At 40.1% G+C, this 14073-nt stretch overlaps 1 protein-coding gene across 6 annotated transcripts in view; it reads right to left on the bottom strand.

The window, feature by feature from the left end:
* The window catches only part of KLF12 (Kruppel like factor 12), a 238273-nt gene that overhangs the window by 152889 nt on the left and 71311 nt on the right, over nt 1-14073 (bottom strand). The gene's annotated exons all lie outside the window — the stretch shown is intronic.

Genomic DNA, 14073 nt, shown 5'->3' with positions numbered 1-14073 from the left:
GTGGTTGCAGGACTGCTCAGTGGATCATACCCAACCCTTCAGATGAGGGAGAAAACTGTTGCTCCTCCAGATGCCATGTTCCCTTCCCTAGCATAACATATAGTGATAAATTGACTGTCGGGGCCAAAAGCCAACTTCTTATAAATCATGGACATTACAAATGGTATCCTCTGAGTAAGAGTAATATAAGGTTATGCCAACATTGAATATGCCTGGTGCCTTCCAGAAAATAAGCCACAAAAATGTCAAGCAGCTGATACTGTTTCTACCAAGCAGAAGTGTTTCTCACTGATCTGGGAGCTCTGACATACAGGCAGAACTAAAAGGAAACAAGGAAAAACCAGCTTTCGTAACTGCTAAAATTCAGGAATTTCAGTTAAGTCTTATTTTCACTTCAGATCTGCTTTGTTCATAAGCAATTTTTAAAAACTTTTCAGAATTTTTTACTATTTTTTACTATTTTTACATGGCATGCATACAAGAACCTCATTCCCAGAAGTCAGTTGTTCATTTCCAGCTCAGCTTGTCATGCTGCCAGCTACATGGACAGCAGCCCTGGGGAGGAGGACATGCTTGTGTGCAGCTGCACCTTCCAATGCCAGGTATTGTAGGACACACCCGTGAGGTGCACAGATGGTTCTCACACAGCCTCAGAAACTGTCATAGCTCACATACAAAGTCAGAGAGACAACAGGCAGTAGGGATGAAACCAAAAGCTTTCTTTCAATGGCCCTATTCCAGCTGCTAGGAAAAGCTTGACTGCAGTCTTTGCCTCAGAAGCACAGAGTGCCCATGTTAGCAAGAGCACATACAGAGATCACATGATTCATACACAGGCCAAAATACCACAGGAATAATTAAATAAAGCTGAGTGATTGCACACTCAGATGAAAAAGACAGACCATTCACCAGAAGCTGAGCGTTATTCCATCACCTTTTCCTGTATCTTTTGCACAGCACCTTACACACACGTGGAGGAACAGCAATTGCTTTATACGCTTCTCATAAACTCACTGCTTATTCTGACATATGAAAAGAAAGGGTGTAAGCTCTGATGAAACTCCCATTTAACACCCTGTCCCAACTCAATCTCTGTTCTATTTAACAACAGTTTGAGGCTTCCTGCTCCTCACAGGTTTCAGTACAAACTCCTGGGAAAATATTAATATTAAAGCTGGTGTGTAGTACTTGGTACATTTCAGAAAAAGGGAAAACTGACTCCTGTTCACTTAGTGAATGAACTATAAAGCACTGCAGTTCACAAATAAGAATTTGTACGTATCCACCAAATATGTGGGAAAATTGTATAATATAATATATAATAATAATACATATTGGTCTCAGACTGCTCACATCAACTTAGATAGAAGCTGATATCTGACTACTCACATGAGATACAGTCTTACCCAAAACAGAACGACCAAAATGCTTATGTACAAAACTGTCAAATTAGATTCCACAAGTAATAACTTATGGAGGAATGAGGGTTCACTTTAAAGGCAATTCTAATTAAGTGTTCAGAGTTTCTAATTAACGAGTTTTAAATGTTGCCAATACACATTTCCCAGATTCTGAGAGAAACTATGATTCTTCAAACATGCTTAAAAAAGAAGTACACTGCACAGGAAACAAAATTACTGCCAATAATTAAAATAACTGTAGACTTCAAGATTAAAGAGTATTTTAAGTAACATGGATAGAGTCATAAAAACCACAGAAAAACATCAGAAAGATATATAAGTAGTACATATAGTACTACATTAACAGATGGTTTGAACTTCCATTATAACTTCTTCAAAACGCAGAGATCTCAGATTTGCTATATTCAGCCAATCAAACTAGGCAGATATACTAAATTTAAGATTACAAAAAGAATACTTCAGTGTGTGTCTAGGCAAAGGACAAGATAATGAATAATCAATTTATAACACACCATTTTACAGCATGAAATATCATGGAAAAACTGGGAGAACATTGAATGCTATAGCCAATCTGGTTTTGGGTTTTTTTAGGATGCCAAGATAATTTAGGTGGGAAGGCATCTCAGGAGTCTCCAGTCCAAACTCCCACTCAAAGCAGGTGCAACTCACAAGGTCAGAGCAGGTTGCTCAGGGCTGTGTCCAGTCAGGTCAGGTCTTAACAATCTCAAAGAATGAAGATGGTACAACCTGCTCAATCAGGCAACAGCCCCAACTGGGGGGAAAAAAGGGTTTTTCTCACACCCAGCCTTAACCTCTTGCTTTCAATGCATTGTCTCCCATTCTCCCACCACACACAGCTACGAACTGTGCAATACCCCCAGAGCCCACTCATCCTGTCGGTTTTTGCCCATCTGACTGTGCATTCACCCAGGCTGTAATAACTGTAACAGACACAAGAACATTGCTGGAGACACTAACGAAAGCCTTGCAGAAGCTGAGGTGAATGGTGTTCAATTCTCTACCCTCAAGCACTACTCCAGTCACTTTACACTGCAGATGACAATCAGGTGGGTCAGGCACACTTTATCCTGGGTAATTTCATGTTCACTGTTCCCAGACACCTTCTCTCCTTCACGGTGCCCAGAAGTCTGTTGCCTGATGACTCGCTCTATGATTTATTTTAACATGGACCAGTCTGTAGGGCCTCTGATAGCCCTTCTGGATTTATCTGAAGAGGAGCACACCATTTGCTTTTATCTGGTCATCAGGGATCTCCCATGGTCTACAGCACCTTTCAAGCACGGCAGAGAAGGGTGCCACAGGGACATCAGCCAGCTCCCTCAGTACCCATGAACACAGCCAGGTGGTTCCCATGGGCTTGTGTGGGTTGAGTCCTCTCAGATAATCACTCATTCATGACTGGTAGTTCTGCTTCTTGAACCTTGTTAGTAACCAGAGAGGTCTGCGAGAAGGCCATGCAGGTGAAGGCTCATACAAAGAAGGAAAGTACCTTGGCCTTGTCAGTGTTCACTGTCAATAACTCAGCCACTGACCCATATTTTCCTTGCTCAACCCTTTACTGATGTAGGGGTAGTCGTTCCTGTTGTCTTTGACATTCCCTGCAAGTCTGAATCCCAGATGAGCTTTGGCTTTCCAGACACCACCCCTTCTGTGCCTGCGCGGTATTTCTGTGTTCATCCTTTATAGCATGTCTCTGCTTCCACCTCCTTGGATTGGGATCCAGGGGTTTTGCACTGGAAGCCATGATGTCACCATAGAGAGAAGCTGGTCTCGTGCCATGTCTGCTTGTCTGATGAGCTGGAAATTCATCCAAAAACAACTGGACTTTTCTATAAATTTGTTTATGAAGAGCTATCTATCAAGCATGAAAATACAGACACAATCTCTGGCTATGGAAGTATCTGTGCCGTAGATTTTTTGCAAACTTGGAAGATGTACTGGGGCAATACTACCACAACAGCCTTGCTCCATCCTTTCCCTAAGCATCTGTTATTGACTACTGGCAGAGGAAGTAGATAAAGTAGATGATCATTTGCTCTAATAGAAAACAGTCACATTCATATTTATGTCTTTTCTTTAAGTATAATACATGCCAAAAACATGAAAGTTAAACCAGCTCTAAATCATAGCATTCCAGTCTCAAGAGTTGCACTCCAGAATGAACTGACATTCTTCTGCCAAGTACCTGGTACAGGTCACTGCCAAAAAGGGACCTTAAGCTAGGTAGGCCACTATGTTCCGCAGTATTTCACTTCCTAACATTTATTCCAGAGAAAAATTAGATGGTCAGCACACAGCATCTACAGTTTAGCATGGACTTCAACTAATACCTTCAGAGCCTCTTCCTTTGTTCCCCTCAGTCATTACTCTATCGCTGAAAATGCAGCAATACAGCCTGTCCATGTGCATTACCGTTCTTGGCTAGTTTCATGACTGGTAAAAGTCATGGCCAAACAATAGCACCTGCCAAAGCCGCAGTACATTGCAAGTTACTGCTGTTCTTAATGAAATACACAGAAGTATTACACCAAGCTATACAATAAAACTATACAATCCTACCTGCTCTTGAACTCCACCTTGCATCAGAGGTGCCCTTTACAAAAGCATTTGACAGAATTGTGTGTGACTGCTAAACATTCCCCGTTGGGTCTTTAAATCCTCATTAGTGTTCTTTAAGTCCAAGCACCTGATTATACATTGTGCAGCAGGAAGATCTAACAAAGTATTGTGATTTGTAGTATCCTTTTTATAACTTAGCATTGCGATCCCTTTAAAATATACGGTGACCCTACCCATGTCAAGGCTTTTGAGGAATAATGCACTGAGATAATTGGTTGTTTGGCATCATACATAGTCTTTAGAGCACGTGTCAAGCCCCGAGTCATACTAACATATTTAACATTTCTCATTAGGACATAAAAAGCAATTGTGTCTGTATAAATCACATATTTATTCCAAACACGTGGTAAAGTTACACTGTGTAAAATGATCAAAACGATTTCCTGTCCACATTAGCTATGTCTCACATAGACTAAAATGCTTTTATTAGATTTACTTTGCACCACAAGAACTGGATGGGTTAAGCTGCTCATATTTTTAAGCAACAACCTCTGTACAGACATGCAATGTTATGTGTACTGCATCTCTCTGAAGATATCTGGACCGCTAACATTAATAATATGATAAACTGCCTCCATCATTATTCTGGATGCTGAAATTCCAATAAACATTACTAAAATATTCTGACCACTAAAATCACAGCCGTGGTGGCTTCAGGAGCAGTGTTTATTAGACAGTGAATGATGCTGGACACGAATCTGGTGAATGAATCCCTCAATCAATGCCGAATGCAATCACAAGAATGCTTTCCACATTGAAAGCTCATGCCAAGTCACCAGTTCACAAGTAAAGTAAGGAAGAACTCTGAGAATTTTTTCAGGAGAATATATTATTTTGTAAAAATCACTCCTCACGGGACTGAAGTTTGAAGAATCTGTGCCAGGCACCCAGCTTATGTTCTGTAATGAAAAGAACCAAAGCTATGTATGTCACTGTTGGTGCTATTTCTTGAGACATCCATCCCCTGGCTCAACACAATCAAGACAGAACTTCCATCCAACATTTGTTGGATGTGTATGCCTTATGTATGTGGAGGTATACTTTATATTGTCTGAAGACATTAATAAGTTCATAATTTCAAGTATTACAGAAAAAAGCTGGGTAATTCTATCACCTGTTTGGTGCCAGGAATAGTAAATTATCCACTCTTAAACTAAAATTGTGAAACTCTACCATCATTTATTTTTAAGTTTAAAATACTCTCTGAAACATTAAGGTGGGATTTTCTATTTTTCTTTTGTTGTTTGGAGGTTTTGGTGGGTTTGTTCTTGTAATTGTTTTGAGGCTTGGTTTGGTTTTTTTTTTAAGTAATGACAACTCTGAGTGGTCATTTGCCTGAAAAAGAACAGAACTCTAAATTTATTTGCAACCTGAAAGAATAATTGCAAAATCAGAGGATGAGATCTATTATTTTAAAAAACAAATTAAGTATTAACCTGAATATACCACAACTGGAAGAAAAAAAGAAGTCATATCCTCAACTCCGAGAAACTACCAGACTAATTCACTGTTAGCACTTTTATTACTACATCTAATTATCAAATCCTGTAAAACCTTACTCAGTCAAAACAAGCTTTTAAAATGGATTCCCAAACAATCCTTCCCATTCTGCCATACAAATGCTTTAGCATCAGATATAGAGGTTTATGCCTGGATTGGATAATTTCCGTTAAAATTTTGCAAGGTGGATACTACCAAGTACTTCACATGCTCATCACATTGAATGGCCTACAAAAAGGTTAGTAACATGTGACCATGCAAGACAGAATCTTGGCTGACTATCTGAAACATTCCCCAGGGTTCAAAGCAGTCCAACCTAATGCAGGATGGAAATGCCCAGCTTCACGTGCTACTAGCAAGGAATATGGGTTCAGCAAAGTGTGATAAGCATTCTTAAGCTGCCATCTCAGAAAGAAGTGAAGGAGGCAGACACTGCCATGGTACAACAACACAAGTAGCAGATGCTTATTCGTTTCTTCCTTTAAAATTTGTATAACTTGTAAAATTTTCCAACTGAAAGCTTCAGGGTATTTACTAAATGAACAACAGTTTAACAAAATAACCACAGTAATGCTAGCCAGCACTTATATACTTTTGCAAATGCAAGGGTATCTCAGCCACACATAGAAAACCACCTTTTTTTTCTGACTTAGTAGATATGCATGAATTTCAAAGGAAGTGTCCCACACTAATAAACAATGCTGGTAAACTGGTAACAATGGATGAGGAGAAGGCTGAGGTACCCAACAACTTTTTTGCCTCAGTCTTCAAAGGCAACCTCTCTTCCCACACCTCTTGAGTAGATGGACAGCAGGATGGGGACTGGGAGAGCAAAGTCCCTCCCACTGCAACTAAAAATTAGGTTCATGACCCCCTGAGGAACTTGGATGTATGTAAGTCTACGGGACCCGATGAGACGCATCCCAGAGTCCTGAGGGAACTGACTGATCTATTTGCCAAGCCACTCTCCATGATACTTGAAAAGTCATGGCAGTCAGGTGAAGTCTGAGGTGACTGGAAAAAAATGAAAAATTGTACCCACCTTTAAAAAGGGTAGAACGTGATTCTGTGAACCACCAAACTGTCATTCTCACTTCTGTGCCTGGAAAGATCATGGAACAGATCCTCCTAGAAGCTGTGCTAAGGCACACGGAGGACAGGGAGGCGTGCTGGTTTAAAGGTAAACCGGCAGGGGAAATGAACCCAACTCAAAAAGAGAGATTATAAATCAGAATAATAATTTAATAAAATAATACAATAAGTACGATTATACAGACAAACAATTGGTTTTAACTTGCAAAACCCAAATGTATAACCCAGCACCCTGGGGCATGAACAGAGTGGTGTCCTTTGGGCCCCCTGAGTCCAAAGTAAAGGGAGAGGGGAAAACCTGCTGGTGGGACTGCTGTTGCAGTCTGGTCAAGAGTGGTGACTGCAGTCCGGTCGAGGGTGGTGGTTGCAGTCTGGTTGAGAGTGGTGGTCTGCAGTCTTCCTCTGGATCCCACGAGTGGTTAAAAAAGTTCCAAGACTCTAAGATTATATATTCTCCAGTTCACGCAGGAATGCCCAGTACTTCCCTCAGGGCAGGGAGTTCCACAAAGGGTGTGAGGACAGGGGGCACCCTCCTATCTCGCAGGCCTCTTAACACCTAGTTTATAGCCTGAGGAGTCAGGCTGCTCTGGGCAGAGGGTGTAAATAGTCTATTGATAAAAGTTTCTGGGAAATGGCATGGAAGGCTATAGAATACACAGTTTTGGGTTACACCCATACAGTGATGAACTGGTCCCAGCTGTTCTAACTAGGACAGGAGATGATTCAGGACAGTCAGCACAGTTTCACCAAGGGCAAGTCTTGACTGACCAATCTAGTGGCCTTCTGTGATGGAATGACTCCACCAGCGGACAAGGGAAGAACGGCTGTCATTTATCTGGACTTCTGTAAAGCCTTTGACATGGTCCCCCACAACATCCTTCTCTTGTACTGGAGGAAGATGGATTAAATGAGTGGACCATTAGGTGGATAAGGAATTGGTTGGACGGTCTCATCATGTGGTCAATGGCTCAGAGTCCCGATGGACATCAGTAATAAATGGTGTTCCTCAAGGGGTCTGCAGTGGAAGCAGTGCTATTTAGTACTTTCATTAATGACAAGAGAGATCAAGTGCACCCTCAGCAAATTTGGAGATGACACCAAGCTGCATGGCGCAGTTGACATACCTGAAGGAAGTGATGCCATCTAAAGTGGGCCTATGGGAATCTCATGAGGCTGAACAAGACTAAATGCAAGGTGCTGCTCCTAGGTAAGTCAGTATCAATACAGGCTGGGGGATGAATAGATTGAGAGTAGCCCTGATGAGACAGGTCAAGGGAGGTGATTCTGCCCCTCTACTCCGCTCTCATAAAACACCACCTGGAGCACTGCATCCAGCTCTGGGGTCCCCAGCACAGAAAGGACATAGACCTGTTGGAGCAAGTCCAGAGGAGGGCTACCAAGATGATTAGAGGGACGGAACACTTCTCCTGTTTGGAAAGGCTGAGAGAATTGGGATTGTTCAGCCTGCAGAAGAGAAGGCTTCAAAGTGACCTAATTGTGGCCTTCCTGTGCCTGAAGAGAGCCTACAAGAAAGACAGGAGAGGGACTTCTTACAAGTGCATGTAGGGATAGGACAAGAGGGAATGGTTTCAAACTGAAAGAGAGTAGGTTTATATCAGCCATTAGAAAAAAAATTCCTTACTGTGAGAGTAGTGAGGTACTGGCATAGGTTGCCTGGCAAAGCTGTGGATGCCCCATTCCTGGATGTATTCAAGGTCAGGCTTGATGGAGCTCTGAGCAACCTGGTCTAGTGAAAGGTGTCCCTGCCATGGCAGGGGGGTTTGAACTAGATGATATTTAAGGTCCCTTCCAACCCAAACCATTCTATGATTCTGATTCTGTGTAGGCAAATACTGATAAGTCACTTATGTTTAGACTAGAAATGAGAAAATTCTCTCTGATATGAATGTACAAGCATCCCAAAGTAGGGGAAGCTGTGAAGAAGTAGGGCAAGAGGAAGCCGTCCTAAAAACAGGACAGATACCATGACTCTTCAGAATCCTCTTCTGTGTCATAGGGTCTTGTGCTACACAGCTACACAGTACATTGTAAAGTCTGGAGGTTGAAATGAACTTTTCCCCTTGACTGCCTTGCTCATATCATATTTAGGATTTTACTGCTGTTTGGGGAACAGTTACACACACTTTAAATCACATTTGCCTGGTGTGATCTTTTATTTATTTACTCTAAAGATCCCCACGTGGGAGAGTTCAGAGCCACGGGGGTGGAAGAATTTCAGTGTTTTAAAACACTTTCTGATGCAAACAACTCTGTCTTTATAAAAGATCTCTCGGTCTCTGATTCCGCCAGGCTACAATGTGGACAGACTCCAGCAAATATATGCCAACAGCTTATAATTTTGGTGCCCTCCCATGCATACTGCAGCAACTCTTACTGATACAGACTTATGACTGGACAGAAATAACATGTTTACTAGAAACCCAGGCAAAAAAGAAACTAGCAAAAAGAAAAAACTAACTTCCTACATCAACTGATAAACAATAAACGCTATCCAGTATCCAGAGTAAATCTGTCAGAACTAATCCCACCCTGCATCCTGGAAATAAGAGTGGAGCACAGCATATCTAGCAGATTGACTAGGTATTGTCAATCATGGCTGAAATCACAAGTTTGTTCATTAACAAGAGCAGAAACTCATGGAATACTACATTCATAGAATTATGCCTTGTTTTCCAATAACCTGGTTACATATTAGGTAAATCAATGCCTTTATTTCTGTGCAACACTGTATAAATTACTTGCCCAGGTTCTTCTAAAAGAAGTAGCAATTGACATCAGGTTAACACAAAAGGATTCTTAAGCTGCATATAGCTCACAGCAACCAGAAACTAAGGACATCATTAACTCTTCTGGAAACCAGCTATGCCTAAAAGTAAATCTCTTCCTTCAGGCCAAAGTGGTAAGTAGCCTTGATCATTACAAACTTTTGCTGCAGATCAAAGAGCAATGGCACATTTATATTCAGAGTAATGTAATAGTCAAACTCTTGCTTGAAGCCAAATAGATGGCTGAAAAGCACACAATAGGAGCTGGGTGTTATTACCATCTACACTTAACTATTCTACTTTTCCAGTGTTTCTTTGTCCATTTTCCATGTTGAGAAGATATCATCAGCTAAAGTAGAGAAACAAAAACTTCCACACCAACCAAAGTGGGTCAACTGGTTTGAGTAACTTAAATCCTGAAACCTTTTAATATTAAAGCTTCTTTCCAACATATACCCACTTTGAAATTAGGAAGGTTCTAAAACTTTTGAAATTATTATCATTACCACTATAGAACTACACAGTAGGTAAGCTTGGCTTATAAATGCTTTCCATTTATTTAAATACATAACAGTTAGAATAATTACCCAGCCCATTACGAGAATGTTATATTAAGCCATGAATTATCATTTCATACTATATTTTTACTACATAAAAGACATTTTCAGAGATGCATGTTGCTTGCCCTTCCTGAAGAGCTTTAAAAGTCTTCAATAAGACAGTAGCATGGTTAAACAGATTCATATTATTCTAAAGAAAGGTTTGGCTCCTTGTACATGAATAGCCAGGATATTATGAACTCTCTGCACATAAAAAAAGATTATCCTTGCTTTCTGCAGAGATTATTAAGGCAATTCACTTGTTTTACATCCTGTGATAAAATAAACTCCACTGTCATGCCGCCTGGAGCTCCTGTAACTCATCCATTATGTAAATCTCCAAAGAGTAGTTCAGCAAACATCATCTCAGTTCCACTGCACTTAAGACAACCTACACATCTAAGTTCATCTTCCTAAGACCAACAGAAACTCCTTACTTCTTAATTTGCAAGAAAGATTCACATTGTCATTCCAGAATCACCAAAGACCAAGCTCATAAAATTTTAAATGAAACTAAGACTGAACTACAAATGTTTGGGTTTTGAGCATTGTACCATCTTCTCTTAAAAAAAAAAAAAAAAAAAAAAAAAAAGAAGAAGAAGAAGAAAGCCAAGAAAAAATGTTTTGAGTCTTGCTATTTCTAGGACATCTTTTATGATGTGTTCAGGTTTTGGTGGTTCAGGTTTGTTTGGGTTTTTTTTAATTTATTTTTCCTAATAGAAATACTGAAACACTTCTATATTACTTAAAAATTGGGCTTTTGTTTTCACTTGAGCTATGCCCACATGTCCATCGTAGCTGACTGCAATCACAGCTGCAGCTGACTATCAAACTGAATAGCAAAAAACTTTCAGTAAATAGCAAAGTTCAAAAGAAGGTGACAGCTTCAAAGCAGAAAACTTGCCCCTTCTGGACTCATAACCAAACCTCTGCACAAGAAAGACTTAATGAATCACCAGGAGCACACATGAAGCACCTCATGGAAGTGTAAGAGCAGGTCAAGATTTAGATTAATACTAGAAGCTTATTTTCCCTTTTAGACACATGTCCTCGGATATATGACACATCATATCCAGTGGAATCATTATTCAGGTCTGTTAGCAGTGGATATCAATATTAAAATAACTATCTTCTCCTTACATGCTAGCTACTGAATTCTAATATATTCTTCTAAGCCTTCATATGAGAAGTGAGAAATTGCCATTGTTTGACATTATTCTCTCCATGGCATGTAAAAATACTAAAATCCAAATGCATTTATTTCTAGCACTAAATTCTTACCGACTGATATGTAGGAAAAGGAAAACAAAAACATACATGTAGTATTTCAGTTTCAATGTATCATAATCAGCACCTCTGTGCCGATCAAAAACTGTGGGTTTTCCTCTTCTCATTGCAAAGTAAAGATTAACTCTAAAATGCAGTTAGCTGTGATGCTTCATGATACTGAGAATTAATACCCCCCGCAACAGACGTAACCCTTTTCTCCATGCAAACACCCACATCCTTTTAACTAATGACCAGAAACAGGTCATTATAAACAAGTAGAAGTAGCAAGTTCTGTATATCTCTGTTGTAAACTTGTTTTATTTGATGGATCACGCTCAACAGAACTGAAGATTACTCCATTTCTTGGAAACTAAAAATCTGAGAGTATGAATTTAAAAATTTTTCTCCCCATTAAGTACTTTCAAAACTTGTGTCATACTTCTGAAAATTTGCACATCAAAATGGTCTCGTCAAACAGCTTTGAAATTAAATGCCTTGTGCTTCCCTCTCTGGAGTAGTATAAACTTAGTCATTATCAGAATTAGCGTAATTATTCTCTAAGTGCTCCAGGAATAAAAGGTGAAATGAGCCTGGTGACTGCTCTTTCATTCCCAAGAGAACATGCCACAGCAGACCAGTCAGACTGCAAGAGCAGGAATGCCCAGGGGTGCTTCAGAAACCCAAAGGCTGGAGAATGAGTCCAGCAGAGTGGAGCCTGGTGTACTCACAGCATCTGCACACCAGTACAGTTTACATGCGAAGGAGAGGTCTTTTCTTTCAGGGAGGACACAGAAATCCCACGGGAAGAACTGCCCTCTGGAGATTCCTACTGCTGTCTGCTGTCTAGTGGAAGACAGGAGCCTTCATCAAAATAACTGAAATTGAAAGGGACAAATCAAGGCTTTCAAGATCTAGATCCCTGTGGACTACATCCCATCACTTATGACTAGTCCCCAAAAAAGGCTGAAAGAGGAACTGAAGAAACTGGTTTGAAACAGACAGTGGTTTGGGAACACCAAACCAGGTTTCTTGCAAAAGTCGCCCAGCTTGTGCAGCCCTGGGCCATGCCATGAGGTGAAATGAAGTGTGCTGGGCCAGGACATTGATGGAGGCATTTCCTGATCTAAGCTAAACCAGTAACATGCTCATCTCACTTCCCAGTGTAGCCAGAACCAAGGAAACAGTCACATCAAAATTTCTCACCTAGATCTTTGGGCTGCTTCCATCATTTTACTTCATATAGCCTACAACACAAATTTTGGAGACAAGAGGCAGTGGCATCTGTTTCTGCTGCATCCAAGATGCAGGAACTCTGCTTTTAACACATCTCTCACTCCCAGTAGTGGAACACCGACACACACCATATTTCCAATATGAGAAACAGGAACCAAGGGCATCTATGTCCACATTGTAAAGCAATTTGTTCTTTTATGCTCAGGGGCTAGCTTTTGCTAACTCTGCTCTCAGCTCTTGCTAATAGCTTCAAGATGCAGTTTTTTGATTTTTTTTCACTCCCAATATGAATTAAAAAACACACAAACAGAAACCCTTCAATCTCACAAAAAATATTAAAACTTTAAAAAACAAAGCAACAGTTACGATGCATTTAAGCTCTGAATTACTTTAATCAAATGAAGTTATCATACACCAAGCCTTACAAACAACAGCAGTAATACAAATTATAGATGCTAACATGTTTACTAAATACAATCATAAAGGGATATCTATTAACTGTCAAAAGCAGTTTAACAGGTAATCTACAGCACTGAGTTATGTCAGTAGGGGCTGAAGGAAGCTCTTAAACACAGCTTTCATCTACATCCACAATTTACAACCCACAGACCAACATCACCACCTATCTCTCTGGGGAGAAGTAATCCAGGCAACACCAGCAAAATCTACCTTAGCTTTACAATGACATTTAATAATTTTAACAACTTCAACTGTGAATAGAACATTTTAAATATTCCACATTTTCATCACATTTTGTCAATTCTAGACTAACTACTCTCCTGAGAACTGCACTACAATGTGGGTTGCCTTACTCCCCCACACATCACCTCACATGAAGGTTGCTGCCATCCTCTTTTATGCAATTCTTCCTATTTCAAAAAAATGTTTAATAAATGGGATTTTAATTCAAAAATCAATGCACCTGAAACATTCCACAGCAGCTCCAAGCAGAGCAGAACTCTGTTCAGACACAGGGATGCAAACCCCGCACAACCACTGATGAGCCAAAGAAGTTTCTCCTGATTATGAACAAAGCCTCTTGGGCAGCTTTGCTCTTGAGAATACAACTTTATTTATTATATAATAAGATACCTGTAACTATTGATTTTAAAACAAAGCTTGAGGGATTTGCAGAAGATCAGGGTTTGACAGGGAAAGTCTAACCCACACGCCTACTATGCCCTTCTGAAGTGTGAGAGTGCAGAAAGGCCACAGGTATCTTCAGGCAGTAAAACAACACTTCTAAAATATATTTTATTTTTTATATATAAAACTTAAAAGCAATGACTAGGATTCTCCACAGATGTTTTCCCCCAATCCACAATAGCTGCAACAAAATATTAAATACCCTCGAAATCATAACCCAATTTGATTCAAACTCAGTCAGTTCACAGGCCAACCACTAAATACGATTTACTCCTAACTCCAGGTGTATGTCACCAAAATAGTTAGAAAATTAATGGAATGGAGCCAAGACCCAGGACCACTAAACAAGAAACCATTTAGGTTATGAAAGCACCTGTCTAGCAAAAA

This window comes from Corapipo altera, unplaced genomic scaffold (assembly GCF_003945725.1).
Source record: "Corapipo altera isolate COAL_440 unplaced genomic scaffold, ASM394572v1 0, whole genome shotgun sequence".
Taxonomy (NCBI): domain Eukaryota; kingdom Metazoa; phylum Chordata; class Aves; order Passeriformes; family Pipridae; genus Corapipo; species Corapipo altera.
The sequence above is the reverse complement of the archived record's forward strand: the minus strand, read 5'-3'. Positions and strand labels throughout refer to the sequence as shown.